The sequence below is a fragment of the Rhinolophus hipposideros genome (assembly GCF_964194185.1).
Source record: "Rhinolophus hipposideros genome assembly, chromosome: 14".
Taxonomy (NCBI): Eukaryota; Metazoa; Chordata; class Mammalia; order Chiroptera; family Rhinolophidae; genus Rhinolophus; species Rhinolophus hipposideros.
In genome coordinates this window covers 55,021,546-55,044,862 of record NC_138060.1, presented here as the reverse complement: position 1 = coordinate 55,044,862, position 23,317 = coordinate 55,021,546, and positions in this window count along the sequence as shown.

The window sequence follows — 23,317 nt, the reverse complement described above, 5'->3', positions numbered from 1 at the left end:
TTTGATTCAATTTTTCTGATTCCTTCCTCATCTTGGTGAAAATGCAGACCAACCTTATGGTGACTATCTACAGTTAACAATACTGTATTGTGCGTTGGAAAATTTCTAAGAGAATAGATTTTAAAAGTTCTCACCCCAAAAGACGATGGTAACTATGTGAGGTGATGGATGTGTATAGAAAATCTCTATGTTGTACACCTTAAACTTATACATTGTCATATGTCACTTAGATCTCTAACAAAAAGATACAGACCAATCCTTCCTCGAAGAGTGCAATGGGAAATGCCCAGAAAGAAGGTCTGTAGGCAGATGACTTTGGCAGGGAGGGGAGGTCTGCCCTCCAGAATGCAGAGTTTAACAGAATCAATGTACTCAGGGTGACAGATGCAGCCTGGGGGGTGAAGCCTTTGGCAATAACTTCTGTGACTTCAGTCTCTAATGAAAAATGGTCCACAGACAGAGACTCATGAACAAAGGGTGCAGGAGTCCCAGAGGCAAATGTTATCAGGGGCCTCCTGCAGGATCTGGGTGGGTGGATGGAGCCTTAGGAAGGAGGGGTCATTGTTGGGGGATGGCCACATCCTGGGGCTGCCCCAGCCCTTAGGAGAAATGCCAAGTCTCTTCCAGATAGTCCTACTACTTTAGGCTTATTCTATGCTCATTAAGTGATCATCTAAGGGAGAAGTTGGCTTCCCAGGGACCTTGCCATGAAGAAAAATGGAGGATATATGCTTTGGGTTACTGGGAAGAGCCCATCACCCCCCATAATCCACTGCATCTGGAGTGTGTATAGGATCTGGTGGGCTAGCCATCATCTCTCTGACATGCTGTCCTTGAGCACCCAGAGACAGAATTCACTTCTGGCCCCACAAAGCCGAAAACTACACCTGGGACCATGGCAACCCGCCTCTGAGAGGTTCATCTTGGGTACCACCTGGCCCCTAGATGGTATCCCATTAGTCCCCTCACAACTGGTCTGTCTGTCCCAACTCAGAAGCTAATTTTCTTCTCCACCTGTACCCTACTGCCCCAGACCATGGAGACCACTTCAATTTCAACATCACTTGTAGTACTGTTTGCTTAACTTGCTGCGTTAGCAACCACATGTTGGGCCACCCCAAAGGAGTATTATCTGAGAGCAAGTAAGAGAAATCGTTCTCAGCAAATTTAGAAATATTTGGTTTCTCTTCGAGACACCCTCCATCCATAGGAGGGCCCAGTTGTTTTCTCAAAGATACGCAGTGCCACGTCCCCATTCTGTTGTAGAAGGATGTTGTTAGGCAACAGCCAGAGTTCCTCCACACACATGCCCTAGACAGCTCTAGAAACCACACAACTGTCTCGGCAGGAAAATTACTTTTACCCATAGTTCCTCATTTGTTTAGGTAGAAACAAACATAAATTTGAATTTGCATTTGTTGGAATATTAGGTAAGATTGTTCAGTTTTCAATGTGTTTGTTTTATATTCTTCATATCGTTTTCTGATTATGAAAGATGCAGTCATAGAAAATACAAAAAGTAAAGTGATGCATAAAAATTTTAAATTACACAATATTCCACCTCCCAGAGGTAACCATTTGTTCATATTGAGACTTCCTACCGTGTCTTTCTCTGCAGACAGATTTTTTTTTAAAAAAAGATTTGAGATCATTACAGACATACCGTTTTTACCTCTTGTTTTGTTCACTTTACATTATAGCAAAAACATTTTCCTATGTATTAAACTCCAACGTGATTTTTAATGGTTGCACAGGAGTCCATGTTGACTTTCTCTAGCTAGCCGAGCCCCTACAGATGGACATGAGTGCAGCTCCCAGTTCTTCACTGTTATGCACAAAACTGTACTGAACATAAATCTTGGCACATATCTTTGTATAAGAGAAATTACTAGATTAGTGGATTTAAGCATCTGTGTGTCTCTTGCTAGCTACTGCAAAATCACTTTTCAGATAGATGACACTGTGTTGCTGACACTCCAAGAGCCCCAGTTCCTGACTTTAGTGTGCACACACACAAACACACACGCACACACACCTTCCTAGTCTTTTTGGTCAGGATATTGTGGGCTTTTGTTACCCTATGAAATACCAGCTACTGACTTCAAGGGGGCATGGGGAGAGACTTCCACACTTGAGAGGGGGTGGTAAGCCTGCATTTTAGCAGAGAGAAAGGAAAGAAAAGAGGATTTTAAAAAGTGGCAAATAACACCACAAAAAAAGGAAACAAAGACTGCTCAGGACTTGGGTAAAGGGGACACAGGAGAGGCCCTCTGAGCCATGCAAAATCTGGGGGAAGGGATCACGGGAAGTCATTGTCTAATGGGTACAGAGTTTCAGTTTTACAAGATAAAAAGATTTCTGGAAATGGATGGTGATGATGATTGTACAATAATATGAATGTACTTAATACCACTGAACTGTACACTTAACGGTTAAGATAGTAAATTTTATGTTATGTGTATTTTGCCACAATAAAAAAAAAGGAAAAGAAGGAGATGGTGATACTGGCTCTGGAGAAGGAGGGGTATCTTGGAGGGAAAAGAAGTGGAGATGATGGGGGAACCCATCGAGTCCTCGGGCAATCAGGATGTTTAAAAAATTCACTTCTATACAAAATATAAACAATCTGTGAAAGGCAAAAAAGAGAGAATGTATTCAAGATTTAGCACAGTTGATTGCAAGAAGGTTGGCTTTCAATGCATGCGCCATCATTGGCAACACACTGGGATACCGCCATCATGGTATAATGTAGAGCTCATTATCTGCAAAATGAAAGAAAGAAAGGAAGGAAGAAAGAAAGAAGGAAGGAAGGAAGGAAGGAAGGAAGGAAGGAAGGAAGGAAGGAAGGAAGGAAAGAAAGAAAGAAAGAAAGAAAGAAAGAAAGAAAGAAAGAAAGAAAGAAAGAAAGAAAGAAAGAAAGAAAGAAAGAAAGAAAGAAAGAAAGAAAGAAAACCACCAAGCATAAGCAACTTTATTTACATCGCTAGTAAATTCTCGCTGGGTTGCATTTCACAAATTATTTACACCTTCGATGGAAGTGAACTCATTAGAAACCCAAGCCACAGTGACTTATGGACACGCTATAACTTGGGCTTTTGTTCCTAGAGGTGATGCTCCAATCAGCAAGGGAGCTCCATTAGGACCAGTTCTAAGGACTCTTCTTCCACACGTACAGGTAGCCCTGTCTTGGGGCAAGAGGATGCCCGCTGTCAAGCCGGGAAGTCTAATACAATAGATCTAATACCACTTCCATCAGTAATGGAGAAGCACCCATTTCAAAGCACACTATTTCACTGAGAAATAGAAGGAACCAGAAAAGAATTTCCACGGGCTCCCCACCACACACACCTATCTGCAGCTGTGCCCACACACTCTTCCATGGCTCCTGGTCCGGTGGAAGAATTGTCCCTGCTCTTGCCTAAAGCCAACCCTCCACTTGTGCACTAGAAGTCACCCCCTCCTAACTCCCCAAGACTGCATTCCTGCATTTGTCTCTGCTTCTGCACAATTTCTCCTCTCTGCTGGATAATTCTCAGTTACCATCCACATCTTCTCCAGCTTCTGTCCCATGTCTCTACTCCATTTAAAGATACTCAAAAGTGTTTTCTCCAGTTCCTTGCCCCCCCACCCCTTGAACTTTCTTCTCACCACTCCTTCAGACACACTCGTCACCAATGCTCTCTATGTGGCTAAATGTGATGGCCCATCATCAGGCCCACCTTACCTGACCCATCCGCAGAAGGTGACAACTTTGATTTGGTGCTGGAGGTACCTCACTGTCTCCTAGTTCTCCGACCCCCTCACTGGATGCTCTTTCAGTCTCCTTCGCTAGTTCCTTTGCGCCTCCCTGACCTTAAGCTACCAAGAGCCCCAGGGCTCCGTCCCCAGAGCTCGTGTCCTCTCTATCGACACTCACTCCCCTGGAGAGTCAGCCAGGCACAAAGCTTTAGACACTCTCTGTACTGACAACATCCATTTTCTTTCAGTCCAGACATGTATATTCAATTCCTTAACAATTTCCCTTGGCCAAACAATAAGCATCTCCCAGCACTCATCACAAAACTCTGCAGTCTTCAGTCTCAGAAAATGACAGCTCCATTCTTCTCGCTGCTCTGGTCAAAACCCTTGGGGGGAGGATGCCCTTCTTTCTTCCCCGTCCCATTTCTAACACACCAGCAAGTCCCAGCCAGTAGTGTTTACAAAATGATGCCTGTACCAGATCAATTGCTTCCATGTCCCCTGGCCATCTCTGCTCTCCTCTCTCTGCTTTCACACCACGATCCATTCACTGCACTGCCCCCAGGGAGTCCTCTTTGTACCCTAGTCAGATAATGTCCCTTCTCCACTCCAAACCACTCAGCAGCTCCCACCTCCCTTAGAATGAACCCAAAATTTATACGAGGGTCTACAAGGTTCTACGTGGTCCAGCCCTTGCCTCCTTTCCCAGTCCTGTATCCTAAGACTTTCCTCGCACTCTCCATTTAGCCACACAGTCCTCTTAGCTGTTCCTAACACAAACTGAACTCTTCCCGAACACAGGCCATTTGCACTAGTTCCTTCCTCTGCCTTGGAGCCTCTTTTACCAGATCTGTGCATGGCTCACCCTGCCTCTTCACTCAGCCTCTGCTTCAATGTCACCTCCACAGATAGGCCTTCACAAATCACCCCATCTAAGATACACACCTCATCACCACCCTCACTCCCTATCCTTATTCCTGGCTTTGTTTCCTTACCCTTTTTCTCTACCTGACCTTGTATTATATACTTGTCTGTTTCCTATTTATCTTCCATATTGGCATGTAAAGACCAGACCCACCGTGCCTCAAATGGTGCTTGTCACATAGTAGGAACCCAACAAACACTGACTGGGTGAATTAATTTATATGTTTGTGTGAGTTGCCTCTTGGTGTCTTTGCACATGTTTATTGGTTATATTGCGTATTTTAAGATTGATTTTAAGAGCTCATAATAGAGGAAATATAAGAATCTTTTGTCTGTCATATATGTTACAAATATTTTTTTTTCCTGCTGTTATTTACTATTTTCCTGTTTCGTAAGGCAAACCTCACAGTGGTTTCTCTTTTAAAAATGACCCTACCTTGCTCTAAGCACAGGTTCCTGCCCAATTCTTTCAAGGTTGTTTTTGGTCTTAGTCCGTGGCATTATGGCACACTTTCATCTTTTCCTCTGTATCTATTAGCATTTTAATAAAATATTGGAAGGGGATGCCCAGAGGCTGCTAGCCAGATGCGGTTCAAACCTACAAGTCGAGAAATTGGCTCTTAGTTCCAACACGTTTACCACGGTCAGCAACGTAAGGTGCCCCGAGGGAGAAGAAACACACTGTCTCAGTTCATCGTTACTCAGAGAACAGGCAGGTACACACAGGCTGGGAAATAAATAGCGGCTGATGCCAGTGCCAGTTCTTTGGAGTATTTGTCACACTCCCCTGGGCTACTTTCTAAAGGCATGCAGGTATTTTAGCTGAAGAGGTGTGACCCAGTAAGACAGTACCAGAACTTTACAGAAGAAGGGTTTTGAAATGCTTGGTCTCGGGATGATACCTTTGCAGCAATGAAAAACTGAGACTCTAAAATCTCTTGTCCCTTTACTGGCAAAAGAGGACAATTCAAAACTCTCTGTGCAGACCCTCAGTATGATGTGAGGGAGATTTAGTAGACACGAGGAGCCTGGGTTCTCCACCTCAGTCTTTTGGGAAGCGCTACTCCCCTAGCCCTGGCCACCTATGGCCACCAGGCTAAGGGACCACCTGCCCCACACACTCCTTCCTCCTTCCAAGTCCTGCAGATGTGTCAGCCACTGGGCCTGTCATCTCTGACTTCATAGAGTCTTCAGGGAGACGAGCAAGGTCCCAAGGCCATCTTGCCATTGTCTGGTCCATGGGGACACAGGTGGCCTTTATTCTAGTGTCTAGGAAGCTGCCCATGGGCCTCAGTTCTCGTCCCTTTTCAGGAGAATAGAATGGGGCGAGGACACGTAGCCTGTGGTAATATCCCAGAATGCCTACGCTGCATGTGCAGAGCTGTACCCGCCTTGGGGCTTACAGGGAGGCACCTGAAGTTTTATATACATTTTCATGAACACAGTTCTGCTGATCAGAATATGACGGGTGGAGAGCGTGAGGATGTTATTCTGCTCTGGAGTCAGCGTGAGTGGGCCCTTGGAAATGTATAACTTCTGTGTTTAGTGATATGTGCTGGGGAAATTCAACAGCCACTATTCAAAATGTGAAAAGTAGGAATCAAGTAATAAAGGTTTTTACTGGCATGAAATGAATGCAGCAAGAAAAGTAGTGAGTAACCAATGAAAACATGGACAAAGGACCCGAATAGACACTTTTCCAAAGAAGACACGATGGCCAACAAGTACATGAGAAGGTGCTCAGCGTTACTAACCATCAGGGAAATACAAACAAAACAACAATGAGTTATCCCCTCACACCTGTTAAAATGGCTATTATCAAAAGACAAGATTTGATACGTGCTGGCAAGGATGTGGAGAAAAGGGAACCCCTGTGCACTGTTGGTGGGAATGTACACTGGTGCAGCCACTCTGATAAACAGTATGGAGGTTCCTCAAAAAATTAAAAAATAGAACTACCTTATAATCTAGCAATCCCACTTCTGGGTATTTACCCAAAGGAAATGACATCAGTATCTTGAAGAGATAGCTATACCCAATGTTCACTGCAGCATTATCCACAATGGCCAAGATATGGAAATGTGTCCATCGATGGATGAATGGCTAAGAAGATGGACAACGCATATTCAAAGGCATATTAATCAATTATGGAAAGAAGGAAATCCTGCAATTTGCAAAAAACATGGATGAAACTTCAAGGTATTATACTTGAAGTGAAGTAAGACAGAGAAAGACAAATACTGTTATAATCTCACTTATATATGGAAGTTGAAAAAGTCGAACTCACAGAAACAAATAATAGAATGGTGGTTGCCAGAGGCCTTGGGATGGAGGAAATGGAGAGATGTCGGTCAAAGGGTACAAACTTCCAGTTACATCGTTAACAATACTGTATTTGAAAGATTTTAAGAGGTTACATCTTAAAGGTTCTTACCATGCACAAAGAAAGATAATTATGTAAGGTAAGGGATGATGGGTTAACTTGGTGCCATGCAGCAGCCTACCCGTCTGTCTCCTTGTACCTGCCCCTAAAGCAAGGAGAGTCTGTGAGATGGATCCTTTCAGGGACTTTGCTTCACCTTTGTGCTTACACCTTATGTCTCCCTGTTTGGCCCCAGAAAGATGACTGGACAGTCAAAGATGGGTACTACTTTCCACGTGGAAAGCAACCTAAGACAGCCGCAGTCGAGTGGGGACCCACTGGAGAACTCGCGGGGTCAATAGAGTTGGGCACAGCCGCCTACCTTCCCCAGGCTAAGGAGAGCTTCTGCCTCTGTGGCTATATTCCTTCCCACAACCTGCAGGGGAAGAGATTCAATGAGGTGCTCTCCATCTATTCATAAGCATAAAGGTTTTGTCCTTTGGGGAAGTACACACATCCTGAGACTTACGGGTTCAGCTGCCTGCAGGCAAGGGCGATTGGCTTGAATCAGTTTCCTATTATAATGTATGGGATTCACAGATTTTGAGATTGACAAGCTTTTAATCCTTTACTTCCTCACCTAACTAATAAAAGCTATGCTCAGGCCTAATTCAGGGCTCAGTCCTTGAGGCTGGAGTCCCTTGGCCCTGCTTGCACTCTGTTCTTGGCTACTGTCTTTCTTAACCCTGTGCTGCTCTCCTCGCTCCCCACAACCCTCCTCGCACAGGACACGACATTAACTAACCTTATTGCAGTAATCATTTGACAATATATACCTGTATTAAATTGTCACATTATACATCTTAAGCTTACGCAATGTTTTTGTAAATTATATCTCAATTAAGCTGGAGGGGAAATAGTGACTAAGAATCCGCTGATAAAATCTTCACATTTGACTGAGGTGGAAGAACTTTGAAGGTGTAGGAGTAGCTGTAGTTAGGGGCGCACTGATATTTGTGAGCTATATTTAAACATGTCTAAAGAAGAATGCATTTACTCTGTATTTAGAGGACGGATCATTGGCACGAATTAAATGTATTTCTTAAATCGAAAACCACAGTTCGCTATTGTTTCCTCATAAAAGGATGGTAAAGGAGGAAGACGGAAGGCGCCTGGGTCCTGGGTGACGTAGTTAGCATGCTGTACCCTCTTTGGGCTGCCCACCCCCAGACTTCCTAGTGCAGAAGTCACAAAGTACCCGTTTGTTCATGCCACCATTGATAGGATTTTGTGCTTTTGCAGCTCCACCTCATCCTAGCTGATAAGCACCCTTCCCTTCATCTCCTGCTCTCCGTGCAAATACAAGACAGCCACCTTCCTGTGTGTGTACACCGTACATCCCAGCCATTGAACCACGTAGGTGGTCCAGCTTCCCTTCCAGTTGGCCTTGGCCCTCCCGTCCATCTGCTCTCCTCATTTCTCCACGCCACAACACGGGCCCAGAATTCACTCTGCTGCTTTTATGCCATAGCCCACCAGAGAGCTGGCCTCCCGTAATGCTGTTTATAGCTCTGTCTGCCTAGATACACTCCTTCCCCAGGCTCTTGCCCCTTCCCAGGACTCTGCTCAGGGAGCAGGGCATTGGTCCCCGGTACCCTGGACCTCACAGATGGTCATGGGGCTGCAGCATCTCCGGGGCTCTGCCAGAAGGCACCGGCAGGGCCTCCCTCTCTGAGACCCACCCAAGTCCGAACATTCCTGGCTCCTCACCCCACTCCCTCCTCCTGCCCAAGGTATTGTTTTAGGGTCTAGAAGGTCAGGAAAGGGGCAACTCTCCTTTTTACCAATACTGAAGGTGTTTGAAAGGTGGAACCAGAAAAAAAATTAGGTGAAAATTCCCCATGACTTTCCATGTCCCATAGAGCCTGATAAAACTGGGTATTGGGTAGATATGAATAGATTGAAAAAGAAAGAATGATAGATAAGGAGGACAGTATGGCTGGGGGCATGGCAGAGCCTCAGGGCCACCCCAGCTCAAAGGAGGGAGGTTTTAGGCAGAAGAATGAGGCAATGTGGGCACTGTGGTTGTAGCCACAGAGACCAAGAAGGCTGGAAGAATCTCACAGGTGGGCCTGGTAAGAGGCTGGCGTGTCAAGTGTGGATGGGGTGATGGAGGAGCCGTCACAGAAGCATAGGACACAGCAGCTGAAGTCCTCTCCATGCCCGCCCTTCACAACCAGCTCAGAGTGGCCCTCTCCCTGCTGTCCTGCATCCCCGGGGCTTCTTACAAATAGCCCGGCCCTGCTGTCACTCTGAGCAGCCTCCATTCACTCCACTGCTAATGGAAGCTGGCCCAACACTGCCTGGTGACCTCCTGCAAACCGGAACCTCCTGCCTCAGTCCCCAGCCTTGACCTTATGACTACTCATCCCCAGGCCTTCCCAGTCCGGGCCACAGCCTGAGAGAGGACATGGGGATCACCTTTGCCAGCATGCCTTTCCTTCTTTTCATCTCCTCAAAAGGCCACCAGCACTAGTGGTCTTTATGACACCATCAACATTGTGACATTGTCACTCTTCTTGTCCTGAGAGCTGTACAGCCAGGAGTGAGTGGGGCAGAGAAGAGTCCCCAAGTACCACACACACACACACACACACACAGCTTCTCAGGGGCTAAAAGAGGGGTAAGCTTTGTAGAGGGCAGTGGCCGGGCTTAACACCATGGAGGGGTGGATTTTCTGTCTGCAGAAGAGGAAGAGAGAAGCTCCATGACAACCCAGGGGGCTCTGGGTGGGTGGGCCTTCAGACCACCTGTCGTGCGGGGTGTCCGGCGGGGCGGCCTGCGGGGTCTCTGCTCCTGCTCCCCACATAAGAACGCAGGACATGCTGAGGCCAAAAAGGAACACCCACGGAGCCATAGGTAGGGAAGTCATACCACTATGGTCTCACTGGAGGCTGGGTTTACACGACGTGCGATCTGCTGTCCGCTTTGCTTCCAACCGACCAACTGTCCTCGACTCTCCTTACTCTCCTTCAGTCTCCTCCTTCACTCTCCTCGGCTCCCCTCCGTAGCCAAGGCAGTTATATCAGTGACCAATGGCTTAATGGCTACAGCTGATGGCCAACCAGCCACAGCTGAGGGCCATCCACTATCTGAGCCAGCACCTCTCCACAAGAGGCCGAGAGCCTGGAAACTGCTTTCTGGGGCTCTGTCCCCACACCACCACGCACGTGTATCCCCCGTGCTGGAGAGAGAGAAAGACGGTTTGGGCAATGCCACTGGGTGTCGTGGAGCCAAAGCCACTCCTGATGTCTGCTGGGAATGGACTTGTCCCAGTGTTCCTGCCACACTCCTCACTGGATGGGGAGCCAGGACAGAGCGCAGTGGTCAACTACTCGCCCAGTCAGAGGTCTGAGGGCACTTTCTCACACAACCAGGGCTGTCAGATGAACTAAGGATTTGCTTAGCTCTGGTAGAAGTGCTTAGAATAGAGCTGGATTGATACTGGGCCTCCACAAACGTCTCCAACGTCCAGCCCTCTGGGTCCACCTTCCTTCTCCCCACTCTTCCATGCTCCTCTCAATGCCTGTCCTCCACCCCTTTTTTTATTCTTTTTCTCTTTTCTTCTTCATTTTTTCTTTCTCTATAGAGTCCCTTCCAAGACCTGCCCTGTAGCCACAGTCCCCAGCCACAAAAGCTGCAGAGGGGTGCGTGGGGCTTGGACGGCCCTAAAGTGAGCAGAGAAGGCTTGGACCGACTGCCCACGCACCGCCTCCTCCCCAGGCTGGACCCCCAGCACAGTGTGGTCCACACAGGAGGCTTCCTCCAGGATTGTGGCCACGCTCCTCACCTACAGGACTTGCACCTGGGCCTCTAAACGACATTATTTTCCACAGGGAGGCTTTGCTAATCAGCATCCAGCCTTCACCTGTGAGCCCTTCGGCCAAGAAGGGAGGGAAGCTGAGAACCTTCAATGCTTCACCCTCCTCCCTGCGTGATGATCTATTTTAGTTTCCATGTCCTACTAGTCACCAAGGTGGTGGAGTCATCAATCCCCATTGTCACGGGGAAGCTGAGAAAGCCAATACTTCTCCTTTGGGGTGAGTTGCAAAACTCTTCCTCAATCCCCAGCATAATAAATCCTGTTTTGACTTTCGTAGCTATGTGCAAAAATCCACATCACATCTTTCTAAGACTGGAAAAAGGGAGCCACGACTTATCCTGAAATGAGTTTTCAAGGCCCTCGGAGGAGCGAACTGAGAGAAGGGTCACCTTCATGCTTGATGGGACAAGAGAAGTGCCATGTAGCACTCTGAGGGGACAAGCTGACTCCCCCTCTTGTGTTTCAAATTCAAGGAACCTAGCCAGGTTGGGTAGTCTGGGAATTGTACATACTCCAGAAGAGTGGCATTGCCCAGGAAATGCAGCATCCCAGTACAAACTGACTCAAAGAGAGGAACTACCATTTGTGTGTGTCTGTCACGGAGAAGCACTGAGCTAGGTAACCGTGGCAAGGATGTCTGCAGCCCTCCACAGCCCCTGGCCTGATCGGCACCCAACTTTAGGGCAGCCCCCAAAATCCAAGAAACTAGTCCCAGTGTCCTTCTAAGTCAGGGTCACACCACTGTGCTGTCTGTTACCCACAGAAGGCTAATAAAGAGGTTGGGGGGGGGGTCTGACTTCAGGTTGACAAAGTCAAGTGTGTGGTCTTTCCCTGAGCTCATGCCCTCACTCCCTGAGACTATCTGGTTCCTGCCCCCACTCCCTGGGCAGGGAGCCTCTCTGGCTGAGCTGATGTGATAGCCACTCTGGGGGCTTTCTTCCCGTGATCAGTGGGGGATGGTGGGAGATGAGAAAGCACCCAGATGTTCAGGAGGAATTGGTGCAGGCACATACCCCCAGTGGAAAGGCTAGCTCGTGAGGACTTGCTGGCTGGCCCACCTGTCACCCACAATGGAATTTGATGGACTTTTATTTCATTCCTTATAAAGGATCTCCCCTTTTGTGGATTGGAGTTGTCCTTGCAGATGCTGTATCTGGAATGGTCCAATCATAGGGTGACCACGACGGGTAACATAGAGCATGCTCTGCCTGACGGTGTTAAAGGTCGATGTGCATAAGGACTGGCCTCTCCTCAAAAACCATCCACCAGCCAGCTGCCTTTCACCATAACTCCTCTCCCTAAGGCCACATCGGAATGGTATAGGAGTGACAAGTAGGAGCTCCACAGGGACACAGCCTGGCAAATCCCAGCTGTTTCACCCTCCAGCTGCAAGACTCTGGGCCAGCTCTTAAGGCTTCTGGACTCTTTCTTCCTCTGTAAAATGAGAGTGATATGACAGCTCACCTCCTAGTGTTGTAGGAATTCAATGGATTCCTCTTGGTGAAGTTCTTAGACCTGGATCTGGCACATAGCCAACATCCCATGAATATCAGCTGTGGGACTGGTGGTTGTCATTACATATGTCCACCTACCAGAACCAGGTCACCTCCTCTCTCGTGGTACCAGTGTGTAACTGGTTGTTTTTCAGTTATGGTAGCCTTCCCTTTTAGCCCACTGGTTGGTGCCGCCTGGACCTCACCCAGGCTGCAAGCACCTGGCTCTTTCCTCTTGAACAAAAATTATTGTTCTGTCTACAGGAACGCAAAGTACACATCAGAGGGACTCAGGAAATTAATCTCAAATGTTTTCATCCTCAGATTTTGAAAAAATTAAATGAACTGCTTCAAGCAGCCTAAAAACTGACCTCTGGAACTAGATTAAGAATTAAGATTAAAAAAAAAAAGAATTAAGATTAAGAAAGTTTCTTTCATTAATTTCCCCCATTTTTTTATTTTGAAAAAAAAAAATCTCAAAACTAAGAAGTCAAACGAGTACTACAATAAACACCATATAACCTTTATCTGGATTCACCAGTTTTAACTACCTGCCACGTTTGTTGGATCTCTCTTTATAGAGACAGTGGGGAGAGATTAAGAGAGAGAAAGAGATTGGTTTTTCTTTGGCCAACCCATTTGACAGTACGTTGCAGACATCTCGATATTTAACTCCTGATTACATCAGCATGTATCTTCTAAGGGGAAGGACTCTCTCTCTTCCCTGGCCTCAGCTGGTGAAATGGAAATCTAGACGTTTATCACTGTTTTGTTACCACTAAGTATCTGCTAGAGAATGAGGCCAACAGAAAGAAAAGCAGAACCAAAAGATGATGAAAGAGAGACTGAGTCCTGATGACATAGCTTAAAAACCTGAATCCCATCACACCCAAACTTTGGGACTTTTCATTACATAAGCCAGTAAATTCCCTTTTTTTATTTACTTCAGTTTGATTTGAATTTTCATCACTTACAACCTAAAGAATTGGGCAATGAAGAACATGGAACATAATCTCACCATGAGATAGCTCTTAGACTTAACTTACTCAGCCACCTTTGCCTCAAGGTGACCTTATCCAAGCTGCACGCACGCACACCCTCCAGGGGCTTTGCTTGCCTGGAACACTGTCATTGTCCACTTCAGCTTGGCCCCCTGATGGTCTCCTGATGAATGTTATTTGGAGGGGGATCAAGGACACCTGACAGAGGATGAAAGGAGAGACGGGTCTAGTAGAGTAAAAAGGCCCCTTTCTCCATATTTCAGCCTCTGACTCAATGTGATGGTTCTCCATCCAGATATGCCTGCCTTCCAACACCTGTTTTCCCTATGATGTGGGCAAGTTTCTTAATCTCCCTGTCCTTCCAGCATTCTCAAAGGTATATGCACAATGGATCCAAATATATATTATATATATATATATATATATATAAAATGCGTGTGTGTGTGTGTGTATTTATATATATGAGAGAGAGTTACTTTAAGGCATTGGTTCATGCAGTTGTAGGACCTGGCAAGTGTGAAATCTGCAGGGTGGTCTAGAGATAAAATTCCTTTTTCCTCGGAGGACCTGTGTTTTCTCTTAAGGCCTTCACCTGCTTAGATGAGACCCACCCACATTATAGTGGGTAATCTGCTTCACCCAGAGCCTACTGATTTCAATGTTAATAACATATTATAAAAACACTTTCACATCAACAACTAGACTGGTGTTTGACCAAACAACTAGATACCATAGCCCAGCCAAGTTGCCATAGAAAATTAACCATCACAAACCCCAATGCAATGTAGACATTCCAATACAGGTTTGTTGACGTGAATTCACTTGCTCCCCAGCAGTCCTACAATGTGCTTTGAAGTTGAGCTTAATAATTCTTTTTTAGTTAATTTATTGGGGTGACAATTGTTAGTAAAATTACAGATTTCAGGTGTACAATTCTGTATTACATCATCTATAAATCCTATCGTGTGTTCACCACCCAGAGTCAGTTCTCCTTCCATCACCATATATTTGATCCCTCTTACCCTCATCTCCCGCCCCCACCCCCTTATCCTCTGGTAACCACTAAACTATTGTCTGCGTCTATGAGTTTTTGTTTCTCATTTGTTTGTCTTGTTCTTTTGTTGTTTTTGGTTTATATACCACATATCAGTGAAATAATATGGTTCTCTGCTTTCTCTGTCTCACTTATTTCGCTTAGCATTATACTCTCAAGATCCATCCATGTTGTCACAAATGTTCCTATATCATCTTTTCTTACTGCCGAATAGTACTCCATTGTGTATATATACCACAACTTCTTTATCCATTCATCTATCGAAGGACATTTTGGTTGTTTCCATGTCTTGGCCACCGTAAACAAAGCTGCGGTGAACATTGGAGCACACGTGTCTTTATGGATAAATGTTTTCAAATTTTTTGGGTAGATACCCAGGAGAGGGATTGCTGGGTCATATGGTAATTCTATTCGTAATTTCTTGAGGAACCTCCACACTGCCTTCCATAGCGGCTGCACCAGTCTGCATTCCCACCAACAGTGTATGAGAGTTCCTTTTTCGCCACAGTCTCTCCAACACTTGTTACTATTTGTCTTGTTGATGAAAGCCATTCTGACTGGGGTGAGGTGATATCTCATTGTGGTTTTTATTTGCATTTCTCTGATGATTAGTGATGTTGAGCATTTTTTCATATGTCTATTTGCCATTTGTATGTCCTCTGTGGAGAAATATCTCTTCAGGTCGTCTGCCCATTTTTCAATTGGGTTGTTTGTTTTTTTGTTGTTGAGTTGCATGAGTTCCTTGTATATTTTGGATATTAGCCCCTTCTCGGAGGCACTGTTTGCAAAAATCTTCTCCCATTCAGTTGGTTGCCTCTTTATTTTGTCAATGGTTTCTTTTGCTGTGCAGAAGCTCTTAAGTTTCATGTAGTCCCATTCGTTTATTTTAGCTTTTCACTTAATAATTCTTCAGTAATTAATAGCACAACATTTTGCCATTGATAGAGCCCTTTTTGATATGGTGCTTCTTTGCAGAAGTCTGGGTGCCTGGCGTGTGGCAGGATTACTAGCTTTGTTTTATAGATGACAAACATGCGGTTTAGTGAGAGGCAAATCCTCAACAGCTCACTACAGCCTCCTGTGGCCTGTGCTCTGACAGAGGTGGGCACAGAAAAGTACAATCCCCCTTGTTCTGGCTTTGCTTCCATGCCAGTAAAGCAGATTGGAAGCTTGGTGTACATCCCACTCCCTTTATTACCTGTCTCTCAGACTATTTTCATAATTACTCTACATATAAAGATTACTTAATTCATTTATTTTAGTTTTCCTGCTGTATAAGGAATATCCTCTGTCCTTTGTTCAGGGGGCCTTGAAACATAGATTCCTTCCTGCCCAGAGGCCCTTTATCTGACTGCTAATCACCAAAACAGGGATCATAGTCCCAATGCCGACAGAGCCAGGTAAGTAACATAGGAGTGAGTAAACTGAAGTAGGCATGTCCCATCATAGGATGACAGCTGTGACATCTTCAGGACACAGTGCTTTGGGGAGCTCAAGACCTGTGTTTCCAAATAGTTTAACATCTGGAAATAGGAATTTTTTAAAAGTGAAATCTCTTTATGTGAATTGGCAGCCAATTCAAATTGTTAAAACAACAACAAGAACAACAACACTGTGAATAAATACATAAAGGGGCTAAATAAAACACGTCTTCAGATAACGGATTCTGCCCACTGGTTAAAAAGGAAAATAAAGCCTGCCCTCCCATGACTGGCTTTGCACATATACTGTCTGTCCATTTATAAATGAGGGAAGCAAGAAGAGTACATTTGCCTATTTCTTGAGGGCAAGATAAGAGGAGGATCTTCCCTGGGAGATTCAGAGGCAGAGAAACTGGGCGCCTGGCTCCGCTACATGTCCACCAGCCCCTCCATGGCAGAAACGGCGCAAGTGTTGCCTGCAGAAGGAAGGTGTTCATTTACTTCAGGATTTCCCTTCAAGCTACGCACATGCCCAACCTCCTGAGAGTCAGAGAGAAATGGCAGAGCCAAAAGGGTTCTTTCACTGAATAAAAGAGCCCAACGCCAAACAAGTGACCATTTGCTGAGCACCAACATTCATCCTTGAATGTACACATGTAAACACTATGACAGGGCGTGCAAGAGACTGGTTACAGAGGGTGCTGCTGGCGAGGGTGCAGGGTTGGGGGCAGGGAAGTGAGGAAGACTTCCTTCCCACCCAGACTCTTTGGTGCCCTTTGAATTTTTCATTCTGAATATTCATTTACTTTTCAACAAGGAAATGTCTGAAGCAAATCATCAATTTATCGTGAATGTGATTTTTTAACTTCTTATGATCCTAAGACTCTAAGTGTTGCCAAAAATGTTTCTTCTGGATTGAATATTTTCATAATTATTTATTAGTACACATTGAATCAAAAGTACATATTTATGTATTTTGATAGTGAGCATAGAAAATAACATTTTACTGGAATTACATCTTAGTGAAATAAAAGGTATGTTTTTTGCTAACTAGTCCATGCGTCTATGGGTGAATATGATTTACTGCTAGAATAAGACAGAGTTTGGCCTCAATTCTATTTCTACTTTTTAATTATTCAAAAAAAAAGAGAAGGGAATGGAATGGGTTTGTTTTGTTTTGTCTTTTAATAGCAATAACACTCAATTTTTGGAACCCTTTCTAGGTGAAACATGAAAAATCGTGTGATAATCCATCATAATCAAAATATATTCCAATAATCTGTCAGCTACTAAGTCCATTAGCTCCTTCCTCAATTTTGCTGAAAGCACAAAAAGACACCTCTTAGCCGTTCCCTCTGAAAACAGGAAACAATTACACAAGATCTCATACTCTTCCTTAACCTCTAAAGACGGTTATCATTTTCATAAGACCCTTATCGTCTTCCACTTTCCTTCCAGGATCTGCGAACATTTCGGCCAATTCCTCCCTTCCCAAGGCCTGATCTCACTTCCTCCTCTAATTGTCACATTCCTAATCAGAGATTATTAATCCCATCACTATTTGGTGTCCACTGTGACCCCAGTTCTCATTTCTTCCCAGTTCTTCATTTCCTCTCTGGGCTGAGTGCTGCTTTTACCACCCCCAGTCTACTGCCCTACAATGATGTATCAAGAACATCCATAAATGTCCAGTTTCTTTAACTTGTCAATCACTATGGATGCCTTTTCTCCTAGGAGATGGAACCTCCCCCAGGAAGGTACATCTGTAATCATCACTTGAGCAGCAGCTCAAGTCCTTCCAACCAGGCGTCTGCATCACACCCAGCCAGCCACTCTAACCCAGGAGGAGGAAGGGCAAGCAGCAACTCTGGAGTGTCCCTCACTATGGGGTGTGTTCTTCTCACTTTTCAACTGAAGGAGACACCCACAGGCTGCTGGGGTCTCAGTAGGTATACAACTCTTAGAAGGAAACAGAACCACTCCCTCCTCAGCTTCTTTTCAAAGAAATGCAAACCCTGACTCTTTGAAGCAGAAAGCAATGCCCTGCAGTATCACTGAGTAATCTCTCAGTACTTCCTAAGGTCAACATGTTGTTTTTTATGTTTTTGTCTTTTGCTTATTTTTTTTCCAGCACGAGTTATTCTGTGGTTCTCACACACCTATCACTTGCCTGCCGTGAGTTATATTTCCTGCCTAGAAAGAGAAAGGAAAAGTCTGAGAATATAGATGTCCCCCTCCCACCCTTCGGTGTCCCACTCCTGGCAGAGAATGCTCTCGGCCTCTTCCCCATCTCAACCTGAGGTCCTCCCTGGGTGGAGTAGAATAGGCATGTATTTTATATAATTATTCATGTGGATCCCACACAGTTTGAAGCCTGGAGGCAGAGCTAGTGAAAGACTCTGCCTTCAAGTAGTCCACCATCTACCTGGGGAAACCAAGAGGAAAAATGACCTACCTGTTTCCCCGAAAATAAGACCTAGCTGGACAATCAGCTCTAATGCATCTTTTGGAGCAAAAATTAATATAAAACCTGATATTATATTGTATTATATCATATCATATCATATCATATCATGTCATGTCATGTCATGTCATATCATATTATATTATATAGACCCGGTCTTATATTAATTTTTGCTCCAAAAGACACATTAGAGCTGATGGTCCGGCTCGCTCTTGTTTTCAAGGAAACACGGTACATGTGGTGTGACACGATTTGCATCAGCACAGCACAGGGCAAAGGCCTCCAGCTTCACTGAGAAGAAGGCTCGAAATCAGAAGGGGTGCTAGCCTTTAGGAGCTGATCCAGGAACTAAATTAAAGGCTGAGAGGAAGTTGGGAAGGGAAAGTAAAGGGAGCATCGAGTCCAAGAGAACAGCCTGTGTGTGGTGGTCAGCCCTAGCCTCTCCAGTTGGTGGGGTTGGGGGACACTGTGGGGGAAGGGAAGGGGTTTCTGCAGATGGCAACACCAAGGGAAATTAAGAGCGGGTTTGTAAGATAAATCAAGGTGGACACAAGAAAGTTTAGACAGCTAAACTTTTTTAGCATAAGGTCTAAACATTATACTAGCCAGGGGGGTTATCAAGCATGTATGAATCTTTTTTAGTAGTGGCAGAAGATCAACCCAAGCAGTGAGAAATGTCCAAATTTTAAAGATAAAGGGTAGAATGCATAAAAGAAAGCCTTCCCTTCCTCCCTGCCTCCCCCCAGGCACTCCCCCATCTCCCAGTGGTTACTGAAAGAGAGGGGAGAAAGGAGTTGTGATGAGGCCAGACAATTACCAAAGGTGGAAAAGGAGTCTGAAGGCTTGCAATTTCTAGGAAAGGAATCATGATCCAGGAAAGGGAATCAAGGTACTTTGGGGACCCAAGGCTTTGACCTTTCTAAGGTTGAAACAAGCCCTCCCCTCGAACCCCTACCCCCTGTGGTTAGTGGAGACCAGATAGGAGCCTGGACTTCCACTCCCAACAGGAAGTAATGAGGTTCCCCTCTTGCTTTCTGCTATGGTGGTGTCTAGTGGAGGCCTACTGAAGAGTCAGGGCTTTTACTACTGCCTAGGGTAATGAGGCCACCTACTCCGTGTGTAGTGTCAGTGATAGTCACATGGGAACAGGAACAGGTACTCCTACTCCTTCTGGACAAAGAGGGATCATGGAGGCCAGCTGATTGAGCCGGAACCCACACATATACCCATCAGTAACAAGGAGTTTCCCTCCTCAGGTGCCGACACAGGCCAACTGAGGAACCTGGACTTCCAGCTTCCCCAGGATACTGAGGCAGCTCCACCTCTTCCCCTGCTTGAGTAGCGTAAAAGAAAGCCAGCTAAAATGGAAGGTTTAAATAAGATGCAGAGTCCTAACATAGTACCCCAAATGTCCAGGTTTCAACGAAAAACATTGTTCATTACACCAAGAACCAGGAAAATCTCAAACTGAATTAGAAGGCTATCAGTAGATGCCAACACGAAGGTGTCAAAGATGTTAGAATTATTTGACAAAGATTTTATTTTGTTTTACTTATGTTTTAGCTGACAAAGACTTTAAAGCAACCATCATAAAAATATTTCAACAAGCCATTACCAACATGCTAGAAACAAACAAACTAAAAAAATAGAAGTCCTCAGCAAAGAAATATAAAGTCTCAGCAAATAAATAAAAGATATAAAGAAGAACCAAACAGAAATTTTAGAAAAAAATCTTTTGGTTATTATAGTTTCTCAGTTCTGACATATCAACAATGACATTAAGTGAAAATGGTCCAAATACATGAATTAAAATATAGAAATTGGCAGAGGGGGCTTTAAAACATGACTAAACTGTATGCTGTCTACAAGAACTTCACTTCAAGTATAAACTACATCTCACACCTTATACAAAAATTAACTCAAAATGGGTCACAAACCTAAATGTAAAACAGAAAGCTATAAACATTTGGCTCTGCAAAAGACTCTGTAAAGAGATAAGAAGACAAGATACAGAGTGGGTAAAAGTATTTGCAAACCGCATATCCAACAAAAAACTAATATCAATAACGTATTTTTTAAACTCTCAAAATTTGACAATAAGAAAGCCAACAGCCTAATTTGAAAATGAGCAAGATACCAGAAGAGACAGTTCAGCAAAGAAGATATACAGAAAGCAAAAAAGCACATGAAAAGGTGTTCTATGTTATTAGCCATTCGGAAAATCCAAATTAAAAACAAATGAAATACTACTATACATCTATCAGAATGGCCGAAATAAAATACAGTGACACCACCAAATGCTGGCAAGAATGTGGACACTGGGTCACCCCCACACTGCTGTTGGTACAGACACTCTGGAAAACAGTTTGCAATTTCTTTAAAAACTACATATGCAACTACCACATGGCCCAGAAATGGTACTGCTGGGAATTTATTCCACGGAAATTAAAACTTATGGTCACACCAAATACCTGTATACAAATGTTAATAGCAGCTTTATTTCTGATAGCCCCAAACTGGAAACAACCCAGATATTTTTCAACAGATGAATTAAACAAACCGTGGTACATCAATACACCATGGAATACTCAGCAATAAAAAGAAATGAACGATTGATATATAGTTCATTATGACGAGGGTGACGCTCCAGAGAATTATGCTGAAGGAAAAAAGAAAAGCCAATCCCAAAAGGTTACACTCTGTATGATCCCATTACATAATAACATTCTCAAAATGGCAAAATTATGCAAATGGGTAACAGATTAGTGGTTGCGAGGTTAGGGTTTGGGTGGGGCTCTTACAGGGCAACACCAGGGATCCTAGTGGTGATGAAAATACTTTGTACCCTGACTTTGTCCACGTCAGTCTCCTGGTTGTGATTGCACCATAGTGTGTAACACGTAACCATTTGGGGAAACAGGGTAAAGGACCCCTCTGTATTATTGTTTTACAACTGCATGTGAATCTACGATTCTATCCAAATAAAGACTTCAACTAAAAATAATCAACAAGAAAACTGACAGAAGAAAATTCTAAGGCAATTTTTAAAAATGCCTCTTGACACCACTTCCCCTTCTGTAGCACAACTCAATTTCTCTCTTCTCCTTTGAGAAAAACTCTTTTAAAAATGTTTTTTTTTCTTCTCTGCTCACTGACTCCAATTCCTCTCTTTCCATTCTCTCTTCAGTGCACGCCAATTAAACTTTGCCCACATGGTTTCACCAAAATAGCTCTGGCCAAGGTCATTTACAACATTGCTAACCTGTCTGATCAATTCTCAGCTCTCAGGTTACGTAACCATTCGACGCAATTGATCAACTTCCTACTTCTGGGCACACTGTTTGCCTTGCCAGAACCTCCTCATTCTCTTGGTTTTTCTCCTCCCTGCTGGATGACCTCTCAGTCTCCTTTTCTGGCTCCTCTTGTCCCCAGTCTCCTGTTTTAGCATCCCAGGGCTCTGTCCTTGATCCTTCCATGATTCTGTCACTATTCACTCCCTCGGTGCTCACCCAGGCTCATGTATTTAAATATTATCCATCTGCTGATGACTCTAAAATTTATATGCCCAGCCAGGATATCTCTCCCAAACTGCAGACTTGTATGTCCAATTGTTTCCCTAACATCCCCCTCCGTTTGTATGTTAATAAGTATCTCAAAGTAACATGGATAAAACTGACCTTCGACCTTCCACTCAAAACGTGCTCCTTCTCACTATTCCCTATCTTGGCTTAAGGCTTCTTGATCCTTCTAGGTGCCCAGACCCCTAACCTTGGATCATCCTGGACGCCTCTCCTTCTCTAACTCCTCACATTTAAGCCATCAGCAGATCTTTCCCACTGTACCATCAAACGATGTCAAGACCTTAGCCAATAGAAGTTGAGAGCCGCAAGCATTTGGTGTGAACTCATTGGGCCTCCCTCCTCCTTGTGGGTGATTGGGCTTCCATCTTCCTCTTAGTCAGGGGTCTGTCTGAATCCCAGGCTCCAGCCTAAGACCTGCTTCCTGCTCCTAGATCCTTGATGGCTTTGGTCTACCTGCACCAGGATCTGCTTCCCTGCCCCCGTCCTCTCATTTCTGTTCTGGCTTTCAGAGGTGGTTCAGGAATTGCATGTCATCCAACCTGGGCCAACTATTGAGAAAACGGTCCTGTCTTCCCAGAGAAGTGTGCTCCTAAATCTAAAGATGCCTCTGGCCATATTTGCCACAACTTGGAAAGAACAGGCCTGGAAATGAAGGTGATTTAGAAGAAAGCAGGACCAAGGAATGGAGAGACAAATTCCTGATCACAGTGTTGGAATTCCAGGAGCCATCTGAGTCGGAAGCCAGACTGAACCTTGGACATTTTAGTTATTTATGTGTGCAATTAACTTTCCCATCCCTGCAGTTTGAATTCAGTTTCTATTCCTTATAACCAAGAGTCCTGGCTAATCCACTCCCTCCTCACCTCTAGCTCCAGAAATTTGTCTAAGCATTTTCAGTGACTGATAGAATCAAGTTATTGGCCCTGGGCCATCAGCACACAGACCTTCTTAACATATGTAGCAACTGGAAAATTCTTAATACCAAAGTTCCAGGTCATATAGATTCAGCACCCAAACCTGCATGCTGTGATTTCTTAAATAGGTAATTCATTTATTCAACAATTTTTTGAAAGCCTACTATGTGTCACATACTTCTCTAGGTGCTAGGGAGACATCAGTGAACAAAGCAGGCAGAACTCCTTGCATTCATATAGCTTACATTCTAATGAGAGAGATTGATGATAAATATAAGAAACTGATATAATATGATACAAGCAGAGCTGATATTCATCAGGTATGTACCAGTAAGCCAGAGCTGTTGAAATATGTCCTTACCTCTGCCCTAAGGCCTAAATGCCCCTAGCTTCCTTGACTCTTCCCAGAAACCCCACCCCAACTTCCAGATCTCCCTATGATCCAGCAATGAAAGGATCTCTAGGATCTAGGTCTTATTCCA